This window comes from Cebus imitator, unplaced genomic scaffold (genome assembly GCF_001604975.1).
Source record: "Cebus imitator isolate Cc_AM_T3 unplaced genomic scaffold, Cebus_imitator-1.0 Scaffold19, whole genome shotgun sequence".
NCBI lineage: Eukaryota > Metazoa > Chordata > Mammalia > Primates > Cebidae > Cebus > Cebus imitator.
In genome coordinates this window covers 1,557,121-1,574,702 of record NW_016107334.1, presented here as the reverse complement: position 1 = coordinate 1,574,702, position 17,582 = coordinate 1,557,121, and the positions used below count along the sequence as shown (strand labels likewise).

The following is a 17,582-nucleotide window of genomic DNA, read 5'->3' as shown; positions in this document are numbered from 1 at the left end:
CCTCCCAACACACACTGATAATATCTGATGGAATATTAAGTTTTGGATTTGCTTTAAGATAATCCACGGAGTGGGGCGGGAAGAAGTAGTTGGCACACAGATGAAATAAGAATGACCACAGATTTAATAATTGATGATGTTGTGTAAAAGTAAATGGTAGGTCATCATACTATTCTCTTCTTTTTTGAGTATGCTTAAAATGCTTTATGTTAAACACTAAAACTGTAAAATTTCACTGATAGAGTGCTGCAGTCAAGAAAACTTGCCCTGACTTTAGTTCTGCCACTTAATTTGTTGAACAATCATAGGCAAATACAAATTTCTTTGTATAATTACAATTTCTATGCTGCCTTATTATTCTGGTAATCTATGCATATGTTCATCTCCCAGTTAAACTCCAAACCCTGACTATCAGGAATAACATGTTTCATTCATCTCATTTTCCCCAGTGCCTATCTTGGTGTAGGATTAGATGGGGAAATGTTTCTCAAATTTTTCCATATGTGGAGAGCTAAGTGCTTGCTCAGCACAAATGTGGTCTGCTGGTTTTAGATAAATTAGATAAAAGTAGTATTAATTTTTAAGTATGTTGATTAAAATTATCATCAACATAAGAGTAATCACATTTTATCAATGGGAGTAAAACTTGATAGAGAATAAGTGGTTATCAGAAGTGGGAGGCAGTGGGGGGTGTGGAAGACATAGGTCAAAGGGTACAAGGTTGCCATTAGGTGGGGTGAATAAATCTGTCTATCTAAAGTACAGCATGAGGATTATAGTTTTGTTTTAATTTTTGAAGACAGGGTCTCACTCTGTCCCCCAGGCTGCAGTGCAGTGGCACAATCTTGGCTCAATGCAAACTCTGTCTCCCTGGCTCAAGCCATCCTCCCACCGCAGCCACCCGAGTAGCTGCGACTACAGACATGCACCATCACGCCTAGCTAATTTTTGCATTTTTTTGTAAAGACAAGGTTTTGCCATGTTACCCAGGCTGGCCTTGAACTCTTGAACTTAACCTCCCAAAGTGCTGGAATTACAGGCATGAGACACCATGCCCAGCTGAAGACTATAATATTGTATAGTTAATAATATTGTATTGTATGCTGGAAATTTGCTAAAAGAGTAGATTCTGAGTGCTCTTACCACACACACACACACACACACACACACACACACACAAAAGGTAACTGTGAGATGTGAAATAATGGATATCTTAAGTGCTTACCTGTAGAAATCATTTCACTGTGTATATCAAAATATCATGTTGTAGTCCTTAAGTGTATAAAATGCAATCATAAATAAAAATAAAATTTTAAAAATAGAATTGGTAGATAAAAATAAGTGATAAAACATTTAAAATTATATTTTTAAATTATAAAAAATATTTAATATTAACATTAATAGACATTTTATCAGGCATAGAAATATCCTTTGTAATCTTTTGCCAATGTTGTTGTATCTGGCTTAGTGTTTCATAGCTTGAGCTATAGGTTAGGCTGTCTATCCTTCCTCCTGTTAAAGTTTATTTTCCTCCTCTATATTTTTACTAAATTAGAAAATTTCATCTCAGAGATCAGGTCATTGGGAATGGCAGTGAATGTTTGGTGTCTCTTTTACACAAATCTGGGAAATCAAATGGAAAATAAAGTGGTTTCTTACTGAATACAACTTTCTCCACTCTGTCGGACACTACATTGACAGAAATTGTATCTGAAAGACAAGGGGCAAATGTTTCTGTTGCAGATGACTTGGAATACACTTTTTCACTCTTGCATTGACTGTGGCTCTAGAAAGTATTGTTTCATGTTCTGTTGCAGTATTTGCATGCAGATGTGGATATTTAAATATGCAGCACTGTTACAGAAGGTAGCAAACCAGACATAAGCAGGGCAGGAGAGCCCCCAACCTCCCTGCATCAGGAATGCCAGGCTGAATTTGATTACACTGAATTTGATTGATTTCTCTCTTACGTGTCTTTTAAATCTATAGGTTTTTCTTACCCTCTCTTCTTCATTCTCTTGCCTGATCAATGCCAGGTGAGAGTCTGGCAGTTAAGCTGTCTCTCCAAAACAATAATCAGATGCAGCAGGGACCAGGGAAATGTAGTCTCCCAATAGGTAGAAACACCTGAAACTGGTGAGCAGCAGTCTCCCAGTAAGATCTCACGAGCTGGGGAAGTGGGCTCACACATGCGCACTAAGAGGCAAAACAACTACGTTTCACTGGTATATGACCTTCTGGGAAGGTTCTACTGGTAAGAGAAGAATGCATCAAATGAGCATGTGTTCAACTCCAGAAACACAGGGTGCATGTGGACAGCCCACCCCAAGGGAAGAATGGGGGCACGGGAAGGGATGCAGCACCCTGGAAGCTTCCCAGTGTATAAGACCCCAAGTCAAAGGGCACACAGCACACTTATCTCTCAAGGCACCTGCTTGGCCCTCTTCCAAGTGTCCTTTACTTCCTTATGCTCCTGTGCTAAAGGTTTTTAATAAACTTTCACTCTTGCTCTAAAACTTGCCTCAGTCTCCCCTGCCTTCAGTCAAATTCTTTCTTCTGAGGGGCTAGAATTGAGGTTGCTGCAGACCCGAATGGATTCGCCACAGCTGACAGCACTACATCTTGGTTTTCTTAATTTCCTTCTGTAGCAAGTGAAAAAAAAATAGTTATTGGTAATCTATCAAATTCCCAGAAATCAAACTCTTTGCACCATCATTTTGCCTACTAAAGAAATCCTGATATCATCTCCTGAGTGTTGAGCATTTAGGATTTTGTCCCTAACGTGAGAGCTTAGACCCCTAAATTATACCATTCAAGACACTAAGACTTATGAATTAAGGTTAAAAACAGCATTATGCAAAACATTTATTTTAATTTCATTCCTTATTTAAAGACAAGAGTGGACCACTCCCACCCAAAATAGTGCCTCCCACTGGGGAGAAGCAGGGTGTTGCCCTAACTGCCTGTTGCATGCTGAAAACATGTGCACACAGAAGCCAAGGTTCGTTCTTAGTCACAATTCGCAGCATTTCTTTCAATGCCAAATCAAGATAAGGAGGTGTATAGTTAAGTGCCAATTATTCTTTGTGAGAAAGCATTTTGTGATTTGACACTCAAGAGTCTAGGAGTTTGAGAGCAGGCTGGGCAACATAGGGAGACCCCCATCTCTACCAAAAAAAAAAAAAGTCTTTAAAATTAGCCAGGTGTGGCAGGGGCTGCTTGAGGAGAGGCAGACAGCATGATGCTTCTCATCACCTGCCCCAGACAGAGGACCCCTGCATCAGTGAGGGAGAGCTAAAGAGAAGAGCAGTGGGACTCTCTGGAGACACCGAGGAGAGGCCAGAAGACTGATGGGACTAATCATGACTGCTCGGCACAACTGGAACATCAGCAACTTTTAGCAGGCTTCTACTAATGAATGTGGAACCGAGGGACTGGCAGCTCCATTTCCTCTGATATTAACATTTTTTTACTTTATTTTAATGAGGAAAATGAGACTCTTCTCAGTTTCCTATCACCAAACCCAGTTTGGGAGGGGATGACATTTATCAACAGTGCTTTGAAAAATATTAAGCATCGTACAAATAGGAGGAATTGTTGCTGCTATAATCCTGATGAAGCACACGTGCAGCTCTGCATGAGCCTCAATATTTAGGGGACATTTAAGGAATTAGGAGGAACTCTGTGACTACTGGGGAGTGACTCGAGATGGTCTTCGCAGAAAGAGCCAACTAATCTGGCCATATTAAATCCATTTTTAGAAGAAAAAAAAAATAGCCAGGTGTGGTGGCACACAGCTGTAGTCCCAGCTACTAGGGAGGCTGAGGCAAGAGGCTCATTTGAGTCCAAGAGGTCAAGGCTGCGGTGAGCTGTGATCATACCACTGCACGCCAACCTGGGTGATAGAGCAAGCCTCTGTCTCGGAGAAAAAAGACGACAAACTTTTTCATGTATGCATGTATAATCAAACATGAACAACAATGTTCAAGCAGCATGATCTATAAAAGTAAACCAACTGGAAACAAGCCAATAAGAATGGCCACTGTCAATAGAACACATTAATTTGTGGTAGTCTAGTCATAAGCTCATTCTGTTGTATGAACATGTTCAGCAGTGAAAATAAATGAATCAGAGCTAAGTACAGCAACATGGATGAAATCTCAAAAACATATTGAACAAAAGCAGCAAGTCACAGGAAAATATTTGTGATTTCATTTATGGAAAGTAAAAAAATAGGTAAAAGTAAACAATAAATCATTTAGTGATACATATGCAGGTGGTAAAGCTAGAATGAACGGAAAAGGAATTAAAGGTAGAAAAGTTAGGAACATGATGAGGGAAGGAGGTAAGGAAGAGGGGCACCACCAGGGAAGGTGGGAGTGAGCACCTGTAAAGTTCTGGTAGTGTTCTAGTTCTCCCATGTGTTCGTTATCAACTACTCATTTTACTGATTTTTGTTTCTGTTTTGTTCTTTGGGGTTTTTAGGGGACAGAGTCTCGCTCTGTTGCCTAGGCTGGAGTACAGTGGCATGCTCTCAGCTCAGGGCAACCTCCACCTCCAGGTTCAAGTAATTCTCATGTCTCAGCCTCCCAAGTAGCTGGGATTACAGGAACATACCACCATGCCGGCTAATTTTTGTATTTTCAGTGGAGACGGTATTTTGCCATGCTGGCCAGGCCGGTCTCAAACTCCTGGCTCAAGTAATCTATGCGCCTCGGCCTCCCAAAGTGCTGGGATTACAGGTGTGAGCCACAGTGCCTGGCCATTTTACTGTTTTTCTTAAATGTGTAAATATAAGTTTATACCTTATATTTAAGATATAATACCACCTCTCTGAATGTATTATATCACACAGCCACACAGAAAACTCTGAGCCATTGATGCATTCATATGACTTGTATCAACAAAATAATACAGTAACTATAGATTAACAAAAAGCATATGCAAATGATATAGAAATATTCATTTAAACAATATTAGTTACAACTCAGCCGGGCCCAGTGGCTTACGCCTGTAATCCCACCCAGCACTTTCGGAGGCCAAGGCCGGCAGATCACTTGAGGTCAGAAGTTTGAGACTAGCCTGGTCAACATGGTGAAACCTCATCTCTCACAAAATACAAAAATTAGCCAGGCGTGGTATCAGGTGCCTGTAGCCCTAGCTACTCGGAGGCTGAGGCATGAGAATTGAACCCAGGAGATGGAGATTGCAGTGAGCCAAGATCATGCCACTGCACCCCAACCTGGGCAACAGAGTAAGACTCTGTCTCAATAAAATAAAATAAAATAGGCCTATGGCTCACGCTTGTAATCCCAGTACTTTGGGAAGCCAAGGCGGGTGGATTGCCTGAGCTCAAGAGTTCCCAGCCAGCCTGGGCAACACAAGGAAACCCCATCCTTACTAAAATACAAAGAATTAGCCAGGCATGGTGGCATGTGCCTGTAGTCCCAGCTACTTGTGAGGCTGAGGCAGGGGAATTACTTGAACCTGGGAGACAGAGGGTGTCTGTCAAGAATGCAACACTGCACTCCAGTCTGGGCAACAGAGCCAGACTCCATAATTAATTAATTAATTAAAGTTATAACTGAATGTTAGCTGAGACTAACTAACCAACACAGTCCTTTGATTGCAGAAAGCAGCTTCTAGCAGTGCCTCCACACTTTTGGCAGTCTGAATCTCTTTCCTCTGCCCTCCTCTCTAAATTCATCATTTCTCTTGTCTTCATAATCTTTCTTAATACAATGAACCACAGTTGACTGGATTTATGCCTTGGGAGGAGGCTGATGTAGTCAGTGAGTCAGGCCACAAGTTCTGGGGAGAGATCTGGTGTGTTGACATCTCCCCAGTGTTCATTCTGTGACTTCATTTCTGTGCCTGACTTTCCTATTCTGGAAAATAACCATAAGAATAGTACCTCACAGTGTCATTGAGTTAATACACATACAACAGCATTTACTCCAGTGCCTACTGTATGGTACGTGCTCCCACAAATGCTGACGGTCCTTTTTCAAAATTGCAGTCACATCTAGTGGTCCCATGTCCTTGAAACTGTACCCTAATAACCTTAGTAATGAAGATGGTGTTATTGGTAACAACCTCTTACTCAATATCCCTGATGTACCAGCAATGTCCAAGATGCCTTGGATATAATGCTTCATTTACTTGTTTTGATAAATTCTTTACTGTCCATTTGAATGGAGTTTGGGGTGTCCTCTCTTTGCTCAAATATTTACACACAAATAATCTTATGACTTATTCCACAGATAGCTAATCCCACCTAGCGTGGACTTTCCTATTCAATTTTCTGACTACAACCTCATTCACCTCATTTCCTAATTTACAGGTTGGGAGGGTACCTTAGTGCAAGCCCCCTTGCAACCGCTTAGGGAACAGAAAAGAAAACAAGCAAAAGAGACTATGTGCATCCAGATGAGCTTTCAGAAGCAAATTAATTTTCTTGAAAAACGTCCAATTTCCTAGAAGAGAGTGAAACCTGTGCTTGGAGCCCCCAGGTTATAAGCAAGCTAAAATTTTGAACATTAAAAAAAAGAAATCCTTGCAAAACCCTCATCAATCAAGCAATGAAACCTTTGGCAAGTGTCGTAACACTGAGAATCAGATTGAAACTTGTCCATTTGAAGAAGCCCTTGTCAGCTCCAGACTCACAACTTCCCTCTGCACATTGCAGTTAAATGATCAGGGGACCAGGTGCGGTGGCTCACACCTGTAATCCCAGCATTTTGGGAGGTCAAGGTGGGAGGATCACAAGGTCAGGAGTTGCAGGCCAGCCTGGCCAATATGGTGAAATCCCGTCTCTACTTTAAAAAATACAAAAATTAGGGGATGGCAGTGCGCGCCTGTATTCCAGCAACTCAGAGGCTGAGGCAGGAGAATTGCTTGAACCTGGGAGGCGGAGATTGCAGTAGGCCAAGATTGTGCCACAACACTCCAGCCTGGTAAGACTCCATCTCAAAATGATCAGGGAGGAAAAGTCACATAAAGTCCCCTTCATGTGTTTTCTGTTTGCTTGTCACAGGTGCTGACCTGTTCTCTAGATTTCCAAAGTTACCGACCCACAGGAGAGATTGACTTTCACAAAATCTGCACCAGCTCAGAGCCCTACTTAGAGATCAAGACACCAGGTGTAAGGCCGGTTGCCTCGTCGGGAGGTTGGGCACACCCACCTCTGCACCCGGCACCAGGCTCTGCCGCATGGCTCCCCTGGAAGGCTCCAGCTGATGCAAGGCTCCTGGCCAGCTCTCCCACTGGAAAACCCACCCAACAACCCACCAACCAATAGACCGCCCCATCTCAATCCCACTCCCCTGGAGTCAATCAGAGCACCCAGCTATTGCTCGTTCCTCCTAGCCATAAAAATCTCACGCCCCAGGAAATTGGCACAACTTCCCTGGTCCCTTTCCCCAGGACCATGGAACCTCGCCCAGGAGCTGAATAAATTGGATTTTCATTTTCTTATATTGGCCTCAGTTTCCTCATTTTAAACTCGGCAATAAACCTTACACTGGGAAAATGCTACTGAGTGAAAGGGCCATAGAGGGGCTAGCAGAGAATAGGCACTGCAGTGTGCCCTGACAAGTCCTCATGGGCTAAATTGGAAGGCCTAGTCCCTGCTTTGAAGAAATATTAGGAAAGCCAATAAAATTAAAATAAAATTTAATTAACATAGCCTTTAAAAGTATTTCTGGCCGGGCATGGTGGCTCATGCCTATAATCCCAGCACTTTGCGAGGCTGAGGCAGGCAGATCACAAGGTCATGAGTTCGAGATCAGTCTGGCCAACATAGTGAAACCTCGTCTCTACTAAAAATGAAAAATAGATTTAAAAAATTTTTAAAAAATCACCAGGTGTGGTGGTGCATGCCTGTAATCCCAGCTACTCAGGAGGCTGAGGTAGAAAAATCATGTGAACCCAGGAGGCAGAGGTTTCTGTGAGCCAAGATCGTGACATTGCACTCCAGCCTGGGCCACAGTGCAAGACTGTGTCTCCAAAAAAAATAAAAAATAAAAAAGCATTTCCCAGTACAGTCTTTATTTGTCCTTTACCAGGACTCTTGGAAGCAGATACTATTTTTCCTATTTTACTAAAGTAGTCACCGAGGCTCTGTCCAGGGTGACAAGACAGTTACTGTGGCAGCTGGGGTCTAAGCCAGACTGACTGTCTCTGAAACCACCCCTGATACTGACCTGTGCTCCAGGGCATTCTGTGCACAGAGTGAGTTCCAGCTACATGCCAGGCATTGTACTAGGTGCCAGGAGAAAGTAGAGACGTGACAGAGTCCCCGAGAGCACTGTCCTCTGAAAGAGACTGACAAATCAACAAGCACATCAAGTCCTGAGCAGTGGCTGCCACATCACAGAACAGAGGAGAGTGACCTCCCCCATGGAGCCCAAGAGACAACCAGGAATCGGTTAGACAAAGGAGAACGTTCCATGAAGCCTTTGCTCCCAGGACCCACCTTGAGCAATCTCCAATTTGTTGGCCAAAACCACAGTGTTCTTCTGGTATTTAAGGCTCACAGAGTTCATGTACTTCACATTTTTATACCATCAGGCAAGTATTTTTAAAAGTACTGTCCACTCTAGAAAAAAATGGATATATAATACACACATATTTTGTATATGTATTTATGTATTCATGTATGCTTGTATGTATTATAGTGGCACAAAAGTAACTGCAGTTCTTGCCATTAAAAGTAATGGCAAAAAATGAAATTAATTTTGCATCAATCTAGTAGGTATATTATACACACACACACACACACACACACACACACACACACAGAGAGAGAGAGAGAGAGATTTAGATAATTACATACAAAAATTCATTAAATTATCATTTTTCCACGTATGATGTCACCTATCAGCCAGTAGTTTCAGTTATTCATTTATTCAATTATTTAAGAGAAATTTTAGAGCTGGACGTGGTGGCTCATGCCTGTAATCCCAGCACTTTGGGAAGCCGAGGCAGGTGGATCACGAGGTCAAGAGATCAAGACCAACCTGGCCAACATGGTGAAACCCTATCTTGCATGCCTGTAGTCCCAGCTATTTGGGAGGCTAAGGCAGGAGAATTGTTTGAACCTGGGAGGCAGAGGTTGCAGTGAGCCGAGATCACACCACTGCACTCCAGCCTGCAACAGAGCAAGACTCCGTCTCAAAAGAAAACAAAAAACACACTTTGGAAGTACTTACTGGATCTAGATATGCCTCACATAGGGATAGGCACTGACACAAGGCCCCTACCCTCACAGCACTCACATTCTACTGGGGGAAGCAGACACAAGTAAACCTAAATAAACAAGATACTTGCACACTGAAATAAGTCTTACAAAGTGAGCACAGTAATGAGAAAGAGGGGGACAGAAGGGGTCGTTTTAGATAGGAGCATCAGAGCAGACTACTCTGAGGAAGGGGTACCTGATCTGAGGCCTGGCGATCTCAGGAGCTGGGAATAGCATTCCAAGTGAGCAGGTGGGAAAGACAAAGGCCTACAGGCAGTAAGAGCTGGTTGTGTCTGGCCTGGTTCTCAACCTGGGCTGTCCAGTAGATTAACCTACCACCCTCCTGGCACATCACTGTGTATCACTAATCAGGGAAGCTCACTAGAGAGTTTTTACTGGAATTTCATTGTGTAGGCATGAGTGACTGAATCATGGCCCAGAAAATTGAACTCAACTTCCAGTCCCCTTCCCTTCTCCATAGTTCAGGTTGATATCACCCAGCTCAAAGCCCCAATCCTGTAATCACACAGTTGGTCGTTATTTCATGGTAGGCCTCTGTCCTGAGTCATCTCATTAGCAGAAACTCAGAGGTGATCTGAGGGGCCCACCATGAACGACAAGAACACTCCTATCACTTGGAAAATCCCAATGATTCAGTGATTCCCTCCCAAGAACTAGAGACAAAGGCAATTCTTCAAGACTAGTTAATGAGCTGGAAAAGAGCAGGCTTGATGAAGGTTGGGGCTATAATCAGGAGTGTGGTTTTGATGTACGACATTTGGATCACCTCTGAGACAGCCAAGTGGAGATGTCAAGTACACAGTTGAGTGGACAAGACTGACCTCCTGGGGGAAGTCTGGGCTGCTGAAACAAATCTGAGAACCATCAGCAAGTTAATGGCATTCAAAACCAGCAGACAGGATGAGATCCCTTAGCAAGCTGACAGTAAAAGGGAAAATAAATGACCCAGGCCTAAGCCCCAAAGCAAACCATCATTTGGAATTATTATGACCTACAACACTGATTTTCCTGCTCTTTCATCTTTATCTGCTCAGGCAGCAAAAAATGAAAAGTTGTTCCAGTTGAGGTAAGTCCATCTTTTAATATGCATAAACCTCCTCAAAAATGTTTTTGAACATGAAACAAAGCCAGGAGCTTCCCACAGTGAGATTCAAGCTGGGGAGGACACATACTGTTTATTATCTTCTAACACAGACAGTAACATATAACAAGAAAAAGGCAGGAAGCCAGAACATTTGAAATAACACTGGGTTATACAAAGACACATTCTTTTCACCAATGTAAAACTATAAAAGGATAAAAATGATGTATTTTTCATTTCAGAAGCAGTTACCCCTAATGTATAATGTTCACTTTCCCTACAGTAATGGTAACACAAATGATACTGTTTGAATTAAAAAAAAAACTTCAGCCATGGTAGCCCCAGCTACACAGGGGTCTGAGATGGGAAGATTATTTGCGGCCAGGAGTTCAATTCCAGCCTGGGCAACACAAGGAAACCCCATCCTTACTAAAATACAAAGAATTAGCCAGGCATGGTGGCATGTGCCTGTAGTCCCAGCTACTTGTGAGGCTGAGGCAGGGGAATTACTTGAACCTGGGAGACAGAGGGTGTCTGTCAAGAATGCAACACTGCACTCCAGTCTGGGCAACAGAGCCAGACTCCATAATTAATTAATTAATTAAAGTTATAACTGAATGTTAGCTGAGACTAACTAACCAACACAGTCCTTTGATTGCAGAAAGCAGCTTCTAGCAGTGCCTCCACACTTTTGGCAGTCTGAATCTCTTTCCTCTGCCCTCCTCTCTAAATTCATCATTTCTCTTGTCTTCATAATCTTTCTTAATACAATGAACCACAGTTGACTGGATTTATGCCTTGGGAGGAGGCTGATGTAGTCAGTGAGTCAGGCCACAAGTTCTGGGGAGAGATCTGGTGTGTTGACATCTCCCCAGTGTTCATTCTGTGACTTCATTTCTGTGCCTGACTTTCCTATTCTGGAAAATAACCATAAGAATAGTACCTCACAGTGTCATTGAGTTAATACACATACAACAGCATTTACTCCAGTGCCTACTGTATGGTACGTGCTCCCACAAATGCTGACGGTCCTTTTTCAAAATTGCAGTCACATCTAGTGGTCCCATGTCCTTGAAACTGTACCCTAATAACCTTAGTAATGAAGATGGTGTTATTGGTAACAACCTCTTACTCAATATCCCTGATGTACCAGCAATGTCCAAGATGCCTTGGATATAATGCTTCATTTACTTGTTTTGATAAATTCTTTACTGTCCATTTGAATGGAGTTTGGGGTGTCCTCTCTTTGCTCAAATATTTACACACAAATAATCTTATGACTTATTCCACAGATAGCTAATCCCACCTAGCGTGGACTTTCCTATTCAATTTTCTGACTACAACCTCATTCACCTCATTTCCTAATTTACAGGTTGGGAGGGTACCTTAGTGCAAGCCCCCTTGCAACCGCTTAGGGAACAGAAAAGAAAACAAGCAAAAGAGACTATGTGCATCCAGATGAGCTTTCAGAAGCAAATTAATTTTCTTGAAAAACGTCCAATTTCCTAGAAGAGAGTGAAACCTGTGCTTGGAGCCCCCAGGTTATAAGCAAGCTAAAATTTTGAACATTAAAAAAAAGAAATCCTTGCAAAACCCTCATCAATCAAGCAATGAAACCTTTGGCAAGTGTCGTAACACTGAGAATCAGATTGAAACTTGTCCATTTGAAGAAGCCCTTGTCAGCTCCAGACTCACAACTTCCCTCTGCACATTGCAGTTAAATGATCAGGGGACCAGGTGCGGTGGCTCACACCTGTAATCCCAGCATTTTGGGAGGTCAAGGTGGGAGGATCACAAGGTCAGGAGTTGCAGGCCAGCCTGGCCAATATGGTGAAATCCCGTCTCTACTTTAAAAAATACAAAAATTAGGGGATGGCAGTGCGCGCCTGTATTCCAGCAACTCAGAGGCTGAGGCAGGAGAATTGCTTGAACCTGGGAGGCGGAGATTGCAGTAGGCCAAGATTGTGCCACAACACTCCAGCCTGGTAAGACTCCATCTCAAAATGATCAGGGAGGAAAAGTCACATAAAGTCCCCTTCATGTGTTTTCTGTTTGCTTGTCACAGGTGCTGACCTGTTCTCTAGATTTCCAAAGTTACCGACCCACAGGAGAGATTGACTTTCACAAAATCTGCACCAGCTCAGAGCCCTACTTAGAGATCAAGACACCAGGTGTAAGGCCGGTTGCCTCGTCGGGAGGTTGGGCACACCCACCTCTGCACCCGGCACCAGGCTCTGCCGCATGGCTCCCCTGGAAGGCTCCAGCTGATGCAAGGCTCCTGGCCAGCTCTCCCACTGGAAAACCCACCCAACAACCCACCAACCAATAGACCGCCCCATCTCAATCCCACTCCCCTGGAGTCAATCAGAGCACCCAGCTATTGCTCGTTCCTCCTAGCCATAAAAATCTCACGCCCCAGGAAATTGGCACAACTTCCCTGGTCCCTTTCCCCAGGACCATGGAACCTCGCCCNTGGAGTGCAGTGGCACCATATTGGCTCACTGCAACCTCCACCTCTGGGTTCCAGTGATTCTCCTGCCACAGCCTCCTGAGTAGCTGTTATGACAGGAATGCACCACCATGCCTGGATAATTTTTGTGTTTTTAGTAGAGACAAGGTTTTGCCATGTTGGCCAGGCTGATCTCAAACTTTGACCTCAAGTGACCCACACACCTCAGCCTCCCAAAATGCTAGAATTACAAGTGTGAGCCACCATGCCCAGCCTACTTGTTCAGCTTCCAGGAGTTAATGTAAAACACTGTAAGTTCAATACAGGAACTAGCCTAAAGAGCACTGCCACTTCAGACCAACATTATTAGGGAGATATTCAATATCTTCATCTATAGCCATGCCAAGGGTAATGATAATATTTAATAATAAAAAGACCATTTAACATTCATGGAGCTCTTACGATATGCTAGCCCTCAGCTAAGTGCCTCAGAGACATTATTGCTTTCCAGTAATATATTTAATATTAATTGAACAGATGCATTTAATTTTTATTTAATAATATGCTTTTATTTAATGACATGTATAAAGCAATAACCCTGAAAAATATTCTATGCCTAATGTACAGCTGAGAAAACTGAGGCTTGCAGAGATCAAGTAACTTGCTTCTCAACAAGCCACAAGTCATTTAATCCAGATCACAGGGCCACCCAGTGAGGAAGCAACAAAGCCACAACCCAGGTCTGTCTGCAGCTGAAGCAGTAAGAGGCCCAGGAGTTAAAGGAGAGATCATCACCGGTGCCCTTAAAATATGTCTGGGATGCATGAGTGCTTCACTGATGGAGTTTCTTCTGCTGAAAGTAATTTAGTTCAATATGCAGGTCCTGTGGGGCTCCTGTGCTTTCTCAGCCAGCAGGAGTGAGAAGAGGCAAGAGTCTTTCTGCAGCATTGAAGCGGCCGCTGGGTGAAAGGAGTTCAACAATGGAGTCAGGTAGTCCGTTGTTCAGCTTCAGATTCATTTACTCTCAGGCTTGTCTTCTTTCTCCCCTTTCAATCACTGAGGCTGTCTTGATGAGAGGCACGCTCCCCCTTCTATTCTGGGCCAGAAACTCACTGCAACTGTCTGTGAATGGGTGGGAAACTTGCCACCCCAGTCAGGCCACTGGGATTGTGCCAATTACCTTTTATCTGCCAAGTGGCAAGGTATAAGAATGGCTAGACCTCAGGATGCCACATTATCAATCACAACTATTATTTATTAATCATTTGCTAGTTATTACACATATAAATATAACATAGCTCATATCTTTATTATGAATATAAAATTGTTTAATTTTTAAAGTTGTTTATATTTTTGTTATATAAAATTATTTAAATTTTTATTATATAAAGTTGTTTATAGTTTTATTATACTTGTTTTTATTTTTATAAATTATTTATTAATCACTTACTATAGTAATAAGAGTCATTATTTATTAAGTGCCTTATATGCGTCAGACATTTAACAAATATTTTCATTTAGTCTTCATAGCACTTAGCATGGTAGATAATATAATCCCCTAGAGAGAGTCAGAAGGTTTGAAACTTGCCCAAAGTCACACAGTGGCAGAGCTGGGACTGGACCCAGGTGTCTGGGACTCCAAAATGCATGTACTTTCCCATATCAATTCTGCCTCTAATACACTGGATAGCAGTACCTTAGCTCCAGGCAGAAGTCAGAAGGCATCTGTTTATCACGGATGTCAGTGTCTGCCAGACTCAGCGCTATAGAGCTGGAGGTAATGAAAATCTCCCATCTATTTTATGAATCTGAATATATTAACATTATTTGGACAGCCATGAGTACTCAGTGCCCTGCTATAGCAATAGCCTCAGGGGTTATTGACATGCATGGACTTCTTTCTCTCCATGCCAAATGGTGCCACACTGACATCCTTTTTTTAATTTAATTTTTTAAATTCACGTCTGTTGTAATTTTTCTGCCTCCTACCTCACTGTTAGGTTGTAAGCTACCACAAACGTTTCACTGATGTCCTTGTGCCTGCTTCTAGGCACTGTTGACCTTTAGGCTGGATAATTCTTCATTAGGGCGGGGGCATCCTGTGCATTATAGAATATTTATCAGCAGCCCTGGTCTCCACCTTCTAGATGCGAGTTGTAACTTTCCCTTCCTCCCCAGGCATGCCTATCAAAGATGTCTCTGGACACTGTCAAATGTCCCCCACTACTGGGGAAGAGACAAAATCACCCCCATTGAAGAACCATTGTTCTAGGTGAGTACACACCCACACAAATATACACACACACATTTCTAATATGCTACGTCTTATAGTGCTGCTCAAGGAAGGAAACAGCTAGCCAGGCTTATCAGACAGAAACAGAATAAAATAAATATAAAATAAGCTTGGCGTGATATTGTGAGGAAATCTCACAGCAACCCTCACGAGTTTCAGCTGATAATGTCTGTGACATATTTCTGTTGCTAAAAAGCCAGCAGCTTTGAATTTCTCCTTAACCCCTCTTGGACATAGGCTTCTGAGCCATGAAGGCAGAAAAGTCACTGGCCCAGTACTGAGTACCAGATGGTATTCACTAAATGTCAATTTCCCTCATGCCCCAACTGAATAAATCAATGTTGCTCAGACACTCTACACTGGGGAGGCATAATCAAATATAAACCACTTGATCAAAAGTAAAAACGGAAAAAGGAAGCCCATGTGAAAAGAAGGAACAGAAATCTTTCTTGGCCACAAGTAGACCGAAACACCATCTGCTCTTGCCTGTTGTCCTTAGTATAGTGTACAGTTACTGTTAGACCTTGATACTGGTGTTTTTGTTTTGTTTTGTTTTGTTTTGAGACAGGGTCTTGCTGTTACTTGGGTTGGAGTGTAGTGGCACAATCTCAGCTCACTGCAGCCTTGACATCCCAGTCTTCAAGTAATCCTCCTGCCTCAGCCTCCTGAGTAGCTGAGATTACAGGCATACACTACCATGCCCAGCTAGGTGTTTTTTTGTTTTTTTTTTTTTTTTTTTTGGTAGACACGGGGTCCCTCTGTGTTGCCCAGGCTGGCCTCAAACTTCTGGGCTCAAGCAATCCTCCTGCCTCGGCCTCTCAAAGTGTTGGGATTACAGGCATGAGCCACCGTGCCTGTCCCTTGGATTTGTTTTGATCTCTTTAGAAATCACTTTAATTCAGAAGCAAAGGCCACTTCATAGTATGCTTTTATATTACCTTATCAATTTTACTTTGTGCTCATTTAAAAGATAATTTTGTCCCAGCTACTCCGGACGCTGAGGAAGGAGAACTGCTTCAACATAGGAGGTGGAGCTTGTAGTCAGCCAAGATTGCGCCACTGCACTTCACTTAGCCTCGGTGACAGAGTGAGTCTGTGGAAAGAAAGGGGAGGGAAGGGGGGAGAGAAGAGCGGGGAGGGGAGGGGAGAAGAAAGGCAGGAAGGTGGGAAGGAGGAAAGGAGGAAAGCAGAGAAGGAGGGAGGGCAGGAAGGAAAAATTAAATTTAAAAAATAAATTAAATTTAAAATTTTAAAAATTGATTCTGGATCATATCACTAGAAAAAATTTTTATGATTTTTCAGTTTTTCCAAAGGGAATCCTTACAAAGACACCACATTATCCCCCTACTTTTTTCTTTCAGTTGAAGCCTCTATTTCCAACCAACCTTGCCAGCAGAATAGGGTGGTTTTTTAAATCTTTATCGTTTTTTACTATATGAAAAACTAATCCATACACTTTGTAAAAGTACATTAAATTCAGAAAATAGAGAAGTACAAAATAAAAAAATAGGAAAATGGGATTTATATGCTAATTTGTTTTCCTGATTAAAGTATTTATCTTGGGTATCTCTTCATGCCCCTCCTTCCCAAGGCAAACACCCCCAATGCATGTAAAGTCCTGAGATTTGGCTTAAGAGGCCAAAGGGGACGAGTGATGTTAACTCCCACATCCCTTCACTGACAGCTTTCTCATTCCTGCCCAGGTCTCATGAGTATGGGCAGAAACACCCAGGTCCAAGGAACTCATCTGGGCATAGATGTGCCCAGATAGGTGTGAGTTCTCCAAGCTTCTTCATTCAGAGCTGGTTCCCTACGAGGGCATCTTTGTGGCAGGAACTTGCAAGTGAATACTGCCAGGGAGAAGAATGCTGATTACTTGAGTATGGCAGTAGCTGTCTGCCTGGAAAGAAATCACTTATCACGGAGCTCGTGGATGTGTGAATTCCAAGTTCAGAGTAATTAAACAGGGGAGCAGGACTGAGCCTCAGATACAGGCAGGGTACACCAGGGTGAGGATCCCTCCTGCACACACGATAGTCATCACAAGCTTTACTTAAATAAAAGTGATCTCTCCACAAGGCTGAGGTGGGCTATAGCAGCTGCTGTGGATCTCTATATTCCACGGAGGTGCCTGCCTGGTTCCCTAAAATCCCTGGGCATTGGACCAGGAGGATGGTACTCAGTGGCAAGATTGCCTGTTTCCGCAGCGCCACCGTGTGTTAGGACAAGCAACAACAGCCAAAACTCCTGGACACCCTGGTCTTCCAGTTTTTTCTGCTCTAAGAGACAGCAAGCATCCAGGAATCAAGGAATATCCCTGACGGAGGAGAGACATTGGCGTTATCACAGAAGAAAGGATAGCATGGGATAAAATACATTCTCGGCCGGGCGCGGTGGCTCAAGCCTGTAATCCCAGCACTTTGGGAGGCTGAGGCGGGTGGATCACGAGGTCAAGAGATCGAGACCATCCTGGTCAACATGGTGAAACCCCGTCTCT

General features: G+C 42.9%; 1 long non-coding RNA gene across 2 annotated transcripts in view; it reads right to left on the bottom strand.

Annotated features, from left to right (window-relative positions):
- Positions 1-1,362: 1,362 nt before the first annotated feature.
- The window catches only part of LOC108295582, a 41,275-nt gene continuing 25,055 nt past the window's right edge, over positions 1,363-17,582 (bottom strand). For both annotated transcript variants that reach the window (XR_005198289.1, XR_005198290.1), the window contains exons 4-7: positions 16,024-16,178; positions 8,477-8,599; positions 8,205-8,325; positions 1,363-2,642 (exon numbers count right to left, since the gene is read on the bottom strand). This is a non-coding gene — a long non-coding RNA (uncharacterized LOC108295582). The remainder of the gene's footprint in view (positions 2,643-8,204; positions 8,326-8,476; positions 8,600-16,023; positions 16,179-17,582) is intronic.